This window comes from Motacilla alba, chromosome 2 (genome assembly GCF_015832195.1).
Source record: "Motacilla alba alba isolate MOTALB_02 chromosome 2, Motacilla_alba_V1.0_pri, whole genome shotgun sequence".
NCBI lineage: Eukaryota > Metazoa > Chordata > Aves > Passeriformes > Motacillidae > Motacilla > Motacilla alba.
The window spans coordinates 13,565,892-13,579,833 of record NC_052017.1 but is presented as its reverse complement, the minus strand read 5'-3'; the positions used below and the strand labels follow the sequence as shown (position 1 = coordinate 13,579,833).

The 13,942-nt window shown below is 37.1% G+C and overlaps 1 protein-coding gene and 1 long non-coding RNA gene across 18 annotated transcripts in view; one reads left to right on the top strand and one right to left on the bottom strand.

The window, feature by feature from the left end:
* PARD3 (par-3 family cell polarity regulator) overlaps window positions 1-13,942 on the bottom strand; it is a 443,621-nt gene that overhangs the window by 30,705 nt on the left and 398,974 nt on the right. The window lies entirely within an intron of this gene.
* LOC119697771 overlaps window positions 3,722-13,942 on the top strand; it is a 63,137-nt gene continuing 52,916 nt past the window's right edge. For both annotated transcript variants that reach the window (XR_005255933.1, XR_005255932.1), the window contains exon 1: window positions 3,722-11,976. This is a non-coding gene — a long non-coding RNA (uncharacterized LOC119697771). The remainder of the gene's footprint in view (window positions 11,977-13,942) is intronic.

Sequence of the window (13,942 nt, the reverse complement as noted above, 5' to 3'; positions counted from 1 at the left end):
CCTTCTCAAATTGAAACATTAAGAGCTAAAGCAAAAACTTATCAACAAAGAAGATAGGCTTGCATGTACTTTGTACCCATTTTATAGCTCAAAGGGATGTGGTTATCCTCTGCCAAAACAGCAGTATGAAACCCCCTCTAAAAAGAGGGAAACTGCACAACAATACAGGTGACAACGTGAGCTTTGATGGTGCTGCTATCATTAGGCCATCAGAAATGCGTAAGTGGTGCCAAGACACCCAGCATTTTCATTTCACTGTCTTTTCTGCTTTTGTCTTTGAGATATGACATGGGTCAGTGAATCCGAGCACAGTGCATAAGCCAGGAATTCTTAACTCTCAACAATTTGGAAAAGCTATTCTTAACCTGTCTCTGCTCCAGGTGCAGGAAACACTATCTGAAAAATTCAACAATATTTAACTTCAGTGGAGGACTGATCTAAAGAGTAGTGCTACTGGAAGAATCCTGAAGATAAAAAATGTCAAAAACCTAACAAATTATTCTGCATTTTGGTATCTTTGCAGCATACTAACTGAAGGTAACTACCAAGTAAAAAAATGTTATTTTTAGTATTGTTGCTACAAACAAAATTTGAGCTACTACTGAAATTAAAATCCCCTATAAAAAGACTCTTCCCAGTAATTAAACATTCCTGCAGTTCCAGACTATTTTGTTCAGGGAATAATTTATTCTTAACAAACTTTAAAAGAACACCCCTTCTCCTATTTCTTTCACTATATACTTACAAACCTAAATTATGGAGCAGTGGTGGGGTTTTTTGCCGTTTCTGGTTTTTTTTGGAAAACCATCACCTATCTACCACACTAAATAGATTCCTTTCCACTGTGCTGACAGCTGTTTCCCAGGTAACCAACCTAGCTAGAAGTTGACTTCAAGCAGTGCAGGGGAACCAGTACTCACATCCCTTCATTTACATGTTTCGAGGAGCCCCTTTTTAACAGCTGCACTGTCCCCAGTGCCCCCAGCAGTCAACAGGAGCTGGGAGTATCCAGGAAGTAATTGAATAAAGCTCATCAGCAGTCAAAAAATACCAGCTAAGAGCAATTTTATATACAGAACAGTAAATGCCATTGGCAGTTGGAAATTAAAACTATCCTCAGTGGTAAACCAGCAGGATTAGACTTCACACGAGCTGTCACTTTTCACAGGTTCTGCCTGATTCTTTCCTTCCCCATAAGGGAACCAGGGGAAAAGCGGCAGGCGTTCTGTTGCTTCTTTCTATAATCAGGAGTCATTGTCCCCCAACTTCTGAAAGCAACTGTTTAATACACCTTATTTCAGAAATCAGGTATCATCAGTGGTCAGCCAGCATTCTTCTGAATTTCATGGTGATTGAAGTACATGCAATTCCAGTAATTTTTTGTCCAACTGTACTTTACTGCAGTGTATTAATTGAAAACTGAATTACTCTGTAAGGCACTGGCTACATTTGAAAGTATCTGTTACACTTCTCTGTTCTGGTTCAGGCACATGCTTTTTAGATCCATAGCATCCAATGCTGCAGTGTAGAGAGCTGACAGAAAAGATTATATATTGAACAATTTAACAGTGCACTAAAGGAGAAGGATTTACCCTATAAGCATACAGGTTGTTTGTTTTTTTTTCCCCTAAGATAATGAAAAAGCTGCATCTTTGGGAAATTCAGTGCCAGATGTAGGTGGGCAGTATTGCTGATCAGTCAGTTCCTAATAATGCTTGTTAAGGAAACCCTACTGAGCTTAGGTAGGTTTATTTTTATGAAGAGAGGAATACGCTTCTTTCAGTTCCCCATCCCCCAGAGACTCTCCTTTTATTATGCTGGAGTATGGGGTTACAGATCCTACAAACAGGATGATCTCAACAATTATGTAGGAAATGCACAGTGCCATACATGAATGAGCATATGCACACCTGGCCTGTCACATGAAGACAGCTGAAAGTCTTGAACAATTATTGCTCTCTGTTTTGAAATAAAATCAGGCTTTGGTGTGTGGAACACAAAGTTATTTGCTCACATTGTGCTCAGCTGTTCAGATATTCAGTCATCCAAGAATTTCCTATTCACAATTTCATTTCAGACACTGTTTTTTTTTCCCAATATTAACACAATAGTCCCTTACAGTTAGCTGCAATTTTATTTTCTTGTTCTCATTGTAGTTTGGATTTGACTGCTGTCCAAATAACCTGCTTTGAAAACTGACATTGTCTTGTCCCTTTAATATTCCATGAAAGACAGACCACTTTGCACTGTAAAACAAATGTCATCACAGCTATTCTAGTTTCATCTAGAAAGACTCAATGGTGCCTCTTATCTAAATAAGCATATCTAGCAAATAATCTGCCACACTCTCAAATTCCTGCTTTGCCACAAGCTCTGAGGTCAGACCTCCTCAGTCGGGGTCCAAGAAGCAAACAGTGATGAATGGAACCAGCCTGCTTTGTGGTTTCTTAGTGCCTGTGGTGGAAGACACACCAGGACACCCTGAATCTGGCCCGTTTCCCTGTGGGACACAGTGAGTCTCTGTGAGACAGTCACTGCCACCCTGGAGCAGTACAAATAGGAGCAGCAAGTGGAAGAGAATAAAAGAAATTCTTTCCTTTTTTTTGTCCTCACATGGGCACGGAAGAGGGCAGAATACTATATGTATTTTAGTACTGTCCCACAGTTTCTTCATCCAAATCTATTATGTTGGTTTAATAATTTCAGGGAACTTCTTTTGCATAATCTAATCAAGTCTCTTAAAATGACATTGTGTTAACAACAGATCATATTGGGAGCTACACATACCATTTTCCTAAAGACAGTGCTTTTAGTATATTTCCTGCCTCGGAAATATGCACTGGAGGTTACTCATTTCTAAGACCAGTTAAGAACTGGAATTTCTACAAAATACTTGGGTAAAAAGTCAAATACTAAATTCTTCCATGAAAGAAGCAGCTTTGGAAAAAGCTAGGATGCAGAAATGGTGGAAAACATGCTAAAATTATCTACCAAAATGAAATACTTCATTATTCCTTAAATCATAACATTCATTTTGATTTACCTGAACTGTACATTTTCCATTTGGGATCACTTCAAGAAACTCCTGTGCTGCTCCCAAATTGCTACAGGCTCTCATGGGCTGCAATTGAAGCAGTTTATCCAGATATTCTCCAATACTGGATTTTTCAGCAGAATTAGGTATTTCATGATGTACACCACAAAAATTCAAGCAGAAGTAAGAATATACTGCTTTATGAGAGATAACATTCAGTAATAAGTTGCCACAGAAGACCATATCCATGTTACATGGTGGTATTAACATAAAAAAAATGTTAAACACATTAAAATATTTTATCATGGATTGAACTGCCTGATCTGCAATTATAATATGTTACAACTACACCTTCATGATGAAATATTTTTAATACAGAAAAACTAAAACCTATATTTTAGGAGGTTCCAAGCCTTTACTAAACTTTGCTCATCAACAAATTTTGTTTTAAAAAAGTTAAGTTTTAAATTAAAGAAAAAAACTGTGAGAAATAAAAATAAATAATTTATTTCTTATTTTTACAACTCTGTGGAAGCCACATAAAAATCCGCTTGAAAAGCATCCACTTTCAGTGCCACTGGTGAAAAAACCCCAATCTTCTTCAAAAATAATGGGCAATTTATGCTTTCTGAAATTAGCTACAACAGCATAATTGCTGGGTGAGGCAGACAGCATTTTATAGGCGAGTTTTTGCTCAGAACGAGATCCTGAGGCTGGTTACAAAGGTGTCATCTTCTGTAATCACACCTGGTGCTCAAAGCAATTACTTTTCAGTGGAAGAGCAAGTAAGAGAACAATAGTATACAAGAACAGAGTTCAGTGGTTTGTAAACCTTGACACCTCATATCATTCATTTATTGACCGAATTGATAGAAGAAGTGTGTTATGATTAAAGGACTACAACCCTCATCTCAGATGGCACATGGAGCGCAATGAAGCTGGTGGCTGGTAAGAGGAATTTAGAGAAGAAGCTTGTTTAAGATCTGATCCCTTCACAAGGACCTTTCCCTCCTCTGTTCAAACAACGTGAGAGTTTTGTACAAGTATAATGCATGTAAGGGAGATGAGGAACAAGAAAGAAACACTTCACCTCCACTAGCAAGCAAAGGCTGTCTGAGATGGAGGGGGAATGAGGCAAAGATGATCAGGAGTATTCATGGGAAGTCTGGGACAGGCAGGTGCTGCTGCTGCGAGCATGGTGTTTAAAGTCAGGAAAAGAAGCTGCTGAGTAAAAACATATGGCAGTAGACCAAATTTGCTGAATGGAATGTATATTTTTCTCCTACCTACTCTCTCCCAAAGACTTTGGTTTTATGTGTCAGAGACTTTAAACAATGATAGGCCACTGCAGGAAGCAAATGTTAATGACCATAGTGTGAAAGAGATGTTTCTGAGTAAAGGGAAAGGATTTCTAGAGGTTTTAGGCTATTACTGCAGGTCAGTACACACATCTGCTCTTCAAGAGTTTAGCTCCATGGTTTTTCCTTCCAGGGCATCCAACCACCTGCCTTCTGCAGGAAGAAAGTCAATGGAACTGGGTTGTGAGGATGCTGGGGAGGGGGAAAAGCAAGGAGAGCACAGCAGTGAAAACTGGCTGAGTAATCCTTATTCCTGTTTTAGCTGGCACAAAAGCAAGAATGAAAACATTATCCCAGACACCTCTGCCTCTCAGCTCTTATTTTCTTCTGCAGATCACCTATTACAGAAATGAAGTGAAAAAGATTGTGGAGAACTCATATGGGAGAAACCAATTTTTTGAGAAGCAAATTTAAAATAGAGGAGACTTAAGGGAACTTCAGGAAGGGAAGAAGGGGAACAAACATATGTTTATGGAGATACCAGGAGATTTAAAGGTTGATGAAGTACTTATGCTTAAATCTGAAGGGGAGATAGAGAATAGCATAATAAAATGTGACAATATTAATGGAGAGGGTACTGGGAAAATATGGAAAAAAGAACAAGGTTTAGGGATTCTATAAAGAAGCTATAAAAATAATGTGAGAACCATCTCACATAAATTTCAGACATTTAAAGATATATTTCTGAGTGAAAGCTTGTCAGTTTTTACTCTAGGGATAAAAATCAGTACACAGAGACTATGAATGATGGGTGTAAAATTTACCTTAGATACCTAAGGATCCCAGAGGACATGACCCCTAGAGAAGTTTCTTTCTACTAGGTAGAAGAGGACTTTGGTAGAAGCCAAACTTCAGAAAAGATTCACAAGTCTATGAGAATGAGACTAAGAAGGTGAAGAAAATGTTTTAACTGAGTGAGAACCAGACTAAGGTAAGTGAAGGCAGAAGCAGAGAGGAGACAAACCACTGGACAAATCACACAAGTGTGCAGAGATAGAAAGTTAATGGAGGAAAGAAACACTTGAGGAGCAGAGATCTAATAGAAAGCTGGTTTCATTCAATTTTTGGATGTGCAGTGAAATAAAGAAAGTTTGACTTCTGAGATCACAGCCTTTATACTTGGAGATACAGTGTTCCTTTGGTTTTAGTCTGAAAACAGTATGTGCATAAAAGCAGGTTTTCCTTTTCAGAAGATGAACATCTAACAGCATAGGACTAGAAGATCAGGAAAATCCACCGACCCCTGCATCCTGTAGCCTCAGGCTTAGCAAGACTGTACTCCAGAAAAATCCTCCTTTTCCACCTCCTAGCCAGGAAGTAAAGCTACAAAATACTCTGAGAAAAAATTAAAACTATCCATACAAAAGACAGTAAAAGTAAATATGAAACCCACTGAAAGTAAAATATGAAACTCATTGTGCCACAGACAGAGACTACAGGCATCAGCAAGACAGGCTACATAAAATGTCTACGTGGGTGCTTTGAGAACTACACTTCATATCACAATGAAAACAAACCTTTCCCTTTCACATAGAGGTCTCCAACAATAAGGCATTAGGAAAATGTGTCCTGACTTCAAAAGGGGTGTCCAGGCCACCCTTGAGCTTCAGTGGGAAGTACCCGAGCAGTGTTTGTCAGTGCAACCAGGAGTGTCAGCATTTCCCAAGATGTGATTAAGCTCTGAAACTTCAGACAAAAGCCCAAACCACCCCAAACCACCTGTCTTGAAAAGTCAAAGTAATTCTGGCCTTTTCAGGTGACTAATGGATGACATGAAGCATGGGATTAATTAAATACACCATAAATTCAGAACAACAGATACAAACAACAAACTGATCTTGTCTGCTTTCAACTTCCTCGTGGCAATACCAACAAATCAAATACCCAAAGGTTAATATCACATACTTTATTTTCAAGACAACAGCATGGAAAATGGGCAGTCACAGGAAAAGTAAACTAGATATGATTAAAGAAATGCTACGACCTTTGTGAGACTTTGAGGACTGCTGAGCAGCCTGCGAGTTAATGTGACAGATGAGAGAGATTGGTGTTTGTTTACAGCATGTCTAAATGCAATAAAAGAACCTACAGAGGAAGAAAGTAACAAAGAACAATTCTCCCCAGCTGAGTGCCCCTTCCCCGACTCTGCTTCCCTGTTTTCGAGAGAGGGAAAACGCAATGCATCCATGTTCTGAGCCCCTGAGTCATGTATTTATAATTTATTAAGAGGTCAAAAATGGCATTTGCTGGGTCTCAGTGTTCAAAACTCCTTGAATTGCTCTAAGAACCGAGACTCTGTTTAAATTCAATAACTAGAGCTTATTGAACACATCCATTATGACAGGAAGTTTACCTGCAGCAAAACTACAAATTCCTACCCAGTCTGTGCTGCACATTGTTCAAGACCCAGGAGAAGATTCTCCACAAGAAGCTTCAGCATTAGGTATTTCAGGTCAGTCATACCAGCAGACGTGCTCAGAGAATGCACTTGAATGCTCTTTGATCCAGTTTTCTCTTTTTCTCTCTTCCCCTTTATCGATTTACAGTATTCTAAACAGGCTTTGCCAAAATATGAAGTACTTTGCATATCTTTTGTGTTTGACTGGTCGTCTTAGATTAAAATAAAAGCTTAATGAAAGTCGACAAAGAACAGCCTGTAACATTTTAAAAGATATGTTCAAACATTAAGTGATTCATCCTCACTGGCTCATTAAGAAGAGGAAATTGCGGCAGAATTCAGTGTTAAAACCACTCAAAGAGTAGATGACAGATCCAGGATCAGTTCTTATAAATCACTGTCTCTCACCCTCACTCTCAGCCCCAGCCCTGCAATAAACCGCTGTGGGAAAGTTTCCTGGGCCGGCTCGGAGCCATCACGTACTCAGAATAGGCTGTCACAAGCTGAGAAATATGCTCGTCCTTTCTTCTTAGCATTTCACCAAAGTCTCAGCCCTTTCAAACACCAGGCTTATGATTTCAATAATCCACCACAGTCAAAGTCATTTGTGGAATTAGATATATTGCTAGCTGTTGAAGTATCTTCTATTACCTATTAGTGCACTGTGGAGCACATCAATACAGAGCCCAGATATTACAGCAAGGGACACCCTGGAAATGCCTAAGCAGACTGATCAATTTCATCTCTGTTGCAATACGGTGCATTAGCGGGATGGATAATTTTTTTTTCTTTTTCTTGGCACAGCTTAGGGAGCTCAGAATTAGGACAAATATTCTCTTTCCTCCTCAACAAATGCTTAACAAATGACAAAAGTGACAGCTTTGAAAGATTGATTTTTTAAAAATGAGGTTCTGTATGGTAACTTATGAAAGCACTTCAATTTAGAATGATTATTAATCAACCATCCGTTCAGATAATTTTCTAATTTAGGGAAAAAAATCTATATTCTGTCTCTTACATCCCCATCAGGTACTAAAGTATGAATGTCTGCACTTATTAACAAATACAAATAAGAGAGCATTATCTGATGCAGAGAGACAGAGTTAATGCTGAGATATAATACTTCTACCTGACAGAAGATGTTCTGAATCTCAGTACAGAAGAGTCATAATCTGGACTTTAAATATTTTATTATATTGCAGTCATAAATACCATACATGTATGAAATGGAAAACCTATTCTGACAAACTGGAAAATAACTGCATGCTCTGGATGCTCTCTCTGGTTAATTCTACACAGAACAGAGACTTAATTTCCTATTAAAAAAACATGAGATAATAAAATAGCAAGTGCAACTAAGGACAAAAAGATAAGAGTACAATACAAACAGCAGAACCGGAAAATAAAATTTTAAACCTGAAGAATTAAAAGATATTTTGACTGACACATTTATAAGCCTGTCCTTACACTGATTTATTGTTGTGTGGTCTATCTACTTTGTTTGCCCAGCATGAATACTGTGAAAATTGGAAATAAAATGTGAATATTTATCACCACAACATTATTCTGAAACAACCCAAAGCACTCAAGTAGTATGCAAATACCATAAATTAGTTTTCTAAACAAAGTGAATTTAAAACTCAATCCAGAGGAGTGATGTGGCTAAATCGGATGAGGACAGAAAAGTATCTGCAAAGTAGGTCCTCAGTTTCCTGGCCAACTTTTCCAACTGACTGACTGCCAAGGCAAAGAGGAATGGTACCCTTGCTGCAGCCATGCTTAACAGAATAAAACCTGACTCAAAAACAATAGTTGCACTTCTGGGGGACTGTCCTCCCTTGAATTGCATAGAAAGTTTCAGAAGGAAAACCAAAATAAATGTAAAACTCCAACAAAATATTCTTGGATGCAGACACTTTTAACTTGTAGGTTACATCATTTTTAGGAGTGACTCCTAATCCTTTCTAAATGCACCCTGGAATCATGTCGGGTTCAAAAATCCAAGATTATTGTGACATATATATACATGGGCATAATTTATGAAGGAAGACATGCAAACACAATTGTAACACAAAATATGTGGCAAGGGAGTCATTTACTAGTCTTTCATACAAAATACAAATTTATTACTAAATGTCTATGCCTAAAACTCAGTATGTAGTACATCATATTTTAAATTATTAACATCTCTGCTGGAGAAGCTTCCTTCATAAAATATTTACACAGCACGTCTCAGGACTCTGTATTTTGCCAGCAGTTACTCAAAGTGTAAGATAAATATAGTTAGCAGGTCATTCTTTCCCTTGATAAGCTATTCTTTTCAATAAAAAACCACCCAAATGTTTAAGCTATGCTACTGCTATGGCCTTTGTTATGAAATACTGCACTCCAATATAATGATATATTTTGACCTCTGAGAGCCATCAGGGTCAGAGGGCATCACTTTTGCTAATGACAGGGCATGGCTGTAAAACACAAGAGGCAGGCATGTTCCAATTACTTTCCCAATTAGCAGCGACAATCAATGCAGCTGCAAAAAGCCTTTAGGAAACTGGCAAAACATTGCGAAGTATGGATATGATCCTCCTTTCAGGAACAAGCTTAAGAACAATAAAAGTATTAGTAGTCCCTTGATTATTTTTTCAATACTACAAAAGCATTCTTGCCCTTTATTTCAAGCCAGGCAATCTGGAAGTGTTGCATTTTCAAAATCTAGACAGCTCTCCAAAGCAAACAAAAATGACATAACTTACTCTTTTCCAACCTAAGGAAGAAGAAAGCTTCATGGTCATTGTGCTAGAGAAAGAAAAGATTTGCATTTATGATGCAAAATTCAAATATGTTGGATTTTTATTTAAAACTAAAAATAATTCGGCTTTAATATTTCCGAGTGTGAAAATGTCCTGTTCAAGGGAAAAAAGTTTCCAGCATTTCAAACTCTTGGCAAACAGTTGCCTGGGCTACTAAAAATCTTCCGAACACAGCGTGAGAATTCTCTTGGCATTTATACGTTCAGTTTGTCGATGTCAAAACAAAATTTTAAAGAAGATGTAAGAACCCAAAAAAGCAGAACTTTAGACTCAAATCAATTTTAAAACAAAACAGACTAACTGTACCAAAGACACATGCATTTTGAAATACATAAGATGCTGCTGTTACCAAATGTTGGGAAACATAATTTCAAAATGTATTTCAACCACTTTTTTAATGTTCACAGTTTTCTTTAGGATATGAATTTACAACTATTCGGATCAGTTTTGTATTAAGGCTAATTGAAATAAAGGAAAATCATGATGAAGTAGCATTAATTTTAAACTGCACAATAATAACAGCACTTTTTACTGTGGGCTAGGTATTCCGCAGCAATATCCTTCACATCCCAAACTCATGGAAGCACAGAAAAGAGAATTCTGTCATCATTCCATCTCATTATTATATTTAATTATGTAAAAGGGACACTTTTAAAGGAAAGAAAATTACAGAGCATAGAAGAAATTAAAATTATCTTCATGTCCCTTACTACACAGAAATTATTAGCAATAATGCAAAGGAATTTTTTTTTTTTAATATTCAGGGAGAAAGAATGCTGTCAATTGAATAGCAAATAAAGAGATTATTCAAGAGCAAACATCTACATGATTTTTTTTCAAATTTGCAAGAGATTACTCGTGGTTTACAATTTCTAGGGGATGGTCTGAGGGTTTTCTCTGGATAAGTACTTTGAAGTGTAATATCTACTGTAACACAACAGAAATTCTAAAATCTATAAAAAAACACAATGTGTCAACATTTCAAGGAAATAAATGGGATCATCTCAACATGACTTCATTGTAAGGAAAAATTGTGAAAATAGTGTTAAAAGAGGCAATCAGTCGGATTGAGTGGTAGCATGATTAATACCAATCAACACTGTTTAATAGAAAACAGGTCTTCTTGGGAAATTTCATACCATTTTGTGATGATATTACAAATTCAGTAGATAAAGATAACTTTTGAAAATACTTGCTCTAATTTCTGTATAAATATGTCTCCCTATTATCTCTCTGATGAAAAAGTAGCACAGCACAAAATCAACATGGCTCATCTATTAAACATGTTAAAGAACACTGAGAATCTGAAAAACAATTTGTAGGTAGGGAACCAAAAGCTAATGGGAACATCTCTGATGTCATTGTAAAGATGTGCATTATGAAGAACCAACATGACTGAACAGCAAACTCAAGACATGTATGGAAACCTTCAAAACAAAATTCTGGGCAAAAGTGTAACTAAAAATATCTTAGCACTCCTGATAAACGACCAATAGAAAATGGATTCTTACACAGTGACTCTGAGCTTCTGTGTTCAGTGGATTCTTGCACCTGGATGTGCAATGTAGGAGCAGAAAAGTCACATATATCTGCATGTGACATTGAAAACACTAAAAGAAAGCAATTTGCAATTTCTGTCACCACACTTTCAACTGCGTGTCTATTAGAAGAACAGAATATACCGTAAGAGAGACAAACCTTTGGAATAATTTACAGTATATGCAGTCATTTTTTCTCTCATCTGAAACCTTAAATTAGATGATTTAAAATACCACACTGAACAAGGAAAAGAGGAACTGATTAAGAAAATTCAGACCACCAAACCTTTTTTTGCAAAGGGAATATATATTTGCACAGAGAAAAATATCCTTTCAGTGTTGATAATGCTTTTGAAGTTCACAGGAGATGTGGGGCTGAAATAAATTTTAATGTTATTTGTAAAATTATTTCAATGCAAAAAATAAGAGAATAAACACATGTTCCTCCTTGTTTACTGTTTCTATCTCCTGCATTTCAGAATTATTCATTAGTTCTATTGTGTTTTAAATGAGACTATTTCAAACTATGGTTCAAACCACCACTGACATTACCAGGGACCAAAGCAGCCTGCAGGCTCAATGAGAGACTGAAACTCGAATTGTAAACAAGATTGTAACAATAGGTAGAAGCCTGGATCAGCTCTGTGTAACAGTGAGCAAAGCAATATGTACCTTACACTTTCACCTTCAAAAAATCAGCTGGTTTGGACCAGTCCCAGAGTTCCCAGCTACAACAGATAAATCCTAACATAGAATTTCTGGAGCCAAAGAGACACTCGACTATGCAAGTACCCACTTTATTTACTTCACCTATGAATCAACCAAGAGTAGTAGTAAGGTAAGAGTTAATTCTTCTTGCTGAAAGATTTGCTAATAGTTGTGGAATTTGCATGATAATATTCCCTCATTGCAAAAAGTAATATATGTATTATTCTAGATGAACAAATGAACTCCAGAAAGGAAGACTTAAAAAAAAAAAAAAGAATTTTTTTGTTTGCTATGCCTTGTAGTTGCTTTCCTCAGCGCGTTTGGCTGTGTATTTGTACACACACAATTAGGTCTGAGCAACTGCAGCAGCACTGCAGAGTTCCTTTTAGAATCAGAAACTCTCTAGCTGACATGAGGCAGATCTCTAGCACTATTCCATTTTCTACTGGAGAGCAGTAAATTGAAATGATGTCTAGTGTGGGAGATTCTTCAGGAAGCCAAACTGCTTAGGCTGTCACTCCCCTTGAACTTCCCTCTTCAGGTGAGAATGCTGGGGAGAGGAAAGGAGGGAGGAAAGCATCCCTTGGTCTTGGCTGTCTCAGAGACACAGGATTATAGCTGGTCCCAAGAAAGTCTTATCTGTTTTTAACCAGCTGCTGTCTTAGAAAAATAAAAAGATGACCCACAGATAGATAGCAACAACTTCTTGAACTTGACCAAAGAACCTTCTGAATGACTTTGCTAAAAATCATGTCTGGCACATGAAGGTGGCATTGTAATTGAGGAACACAAAGAATTAGAGAAGGGTAAAGAATTAGAGAAAGGTCCCTCAGATGTTAAGCAAAAGCTACTTCAGCAAATAGAGCAGAGAGCAGAGTATCCTTTCTTAAAATGATGCACTGTACATTTCCATCTGTGGTGATATCAGTGATATGGTAAGTATATTATCTCCCCTTTTCCACCCACCTCTTTCTGCTCTCATTTCTCATATCCAGACCATGCCAGCACAAGCAGAAAGGATGAAAGGTAGACTGAAATATGCTTCCATATGGCAATGCATTGACCTCTGAGACACAGCTCCGGATTCACACTTGCAAATAGGTCTAAAGAATTTCCCCTTTGAAGAGCAGACAGAGCAGCCCCTCTCTGCAAATTACTGAGCTGGGGAAGTCGAACATTCAAGCACTGCAGTATTTCATGCTACATGATAGAAGAATTGCTCAAACTTTAAGACCTTACTAACAACTATCAGTTTCACAATAGCAGAAAAGGAAGGTTGAAATATTGCAAAAAAATCATCCCAAAATCCTAAACATTTTTTGAAAATCGCTTTTATGTGGTGACTGAGAATCTTAAAGAGAAATTATGTTCGTCACACATGCCCAAGGTCGGCATTGTGCTTGTGCTTTCCAAAGCTCTTAAATTACCAAACAGAAAACAGGTGTTTCAGTTCTTATGGTACATCTGTCAAATTCATGCCATATTGTTTTTTCCCATTGAATTTAAGCACTAATGTAAATATGATCTCTGTTAGTTCAGTGATAAAGAACACCATAAGATAGTGGTACAGGTGCTAAGTAATTAATGTTTTTGGCTAACACTCAGTATATTATAAATAATTTCTTGCTGTAACAGTTCACTCTTTTTGTATCTTCTTTTAATAACTTCTCCTTACCGAAAATTAAACCTTCCATGATGTAAAGTTAGTATTATGATAAATAAGGAGACATACCCTGTCATTTCACCTGTAATGAATGATTCTGTCTCATGGCTCTTGGATTGAGTGAGAAAAGCTGCAGTTGAGGCTGCTTTTAAAGTTTTTCATGGTTTTATACACTGATCTAGCTTTATTTTATTTTTAAGGTCAAGGGGTGCTATTAAATCACTTGACAAATGGCATAACATATGTTCAGAGGAAAGACGCAGAAAACCTAGGAAGACATTAAAAAGTTGCACATTACTGTAGAAAATACACCCAACAGTAGAAATACCACAGAGTTACCACACAATAGACTTCAGTAAACCTATTAATTAGAACACTGTGGACATGATGATGAAGGGATAAAAAGATAAATTATGTTCTTGTTAGAAAAGCC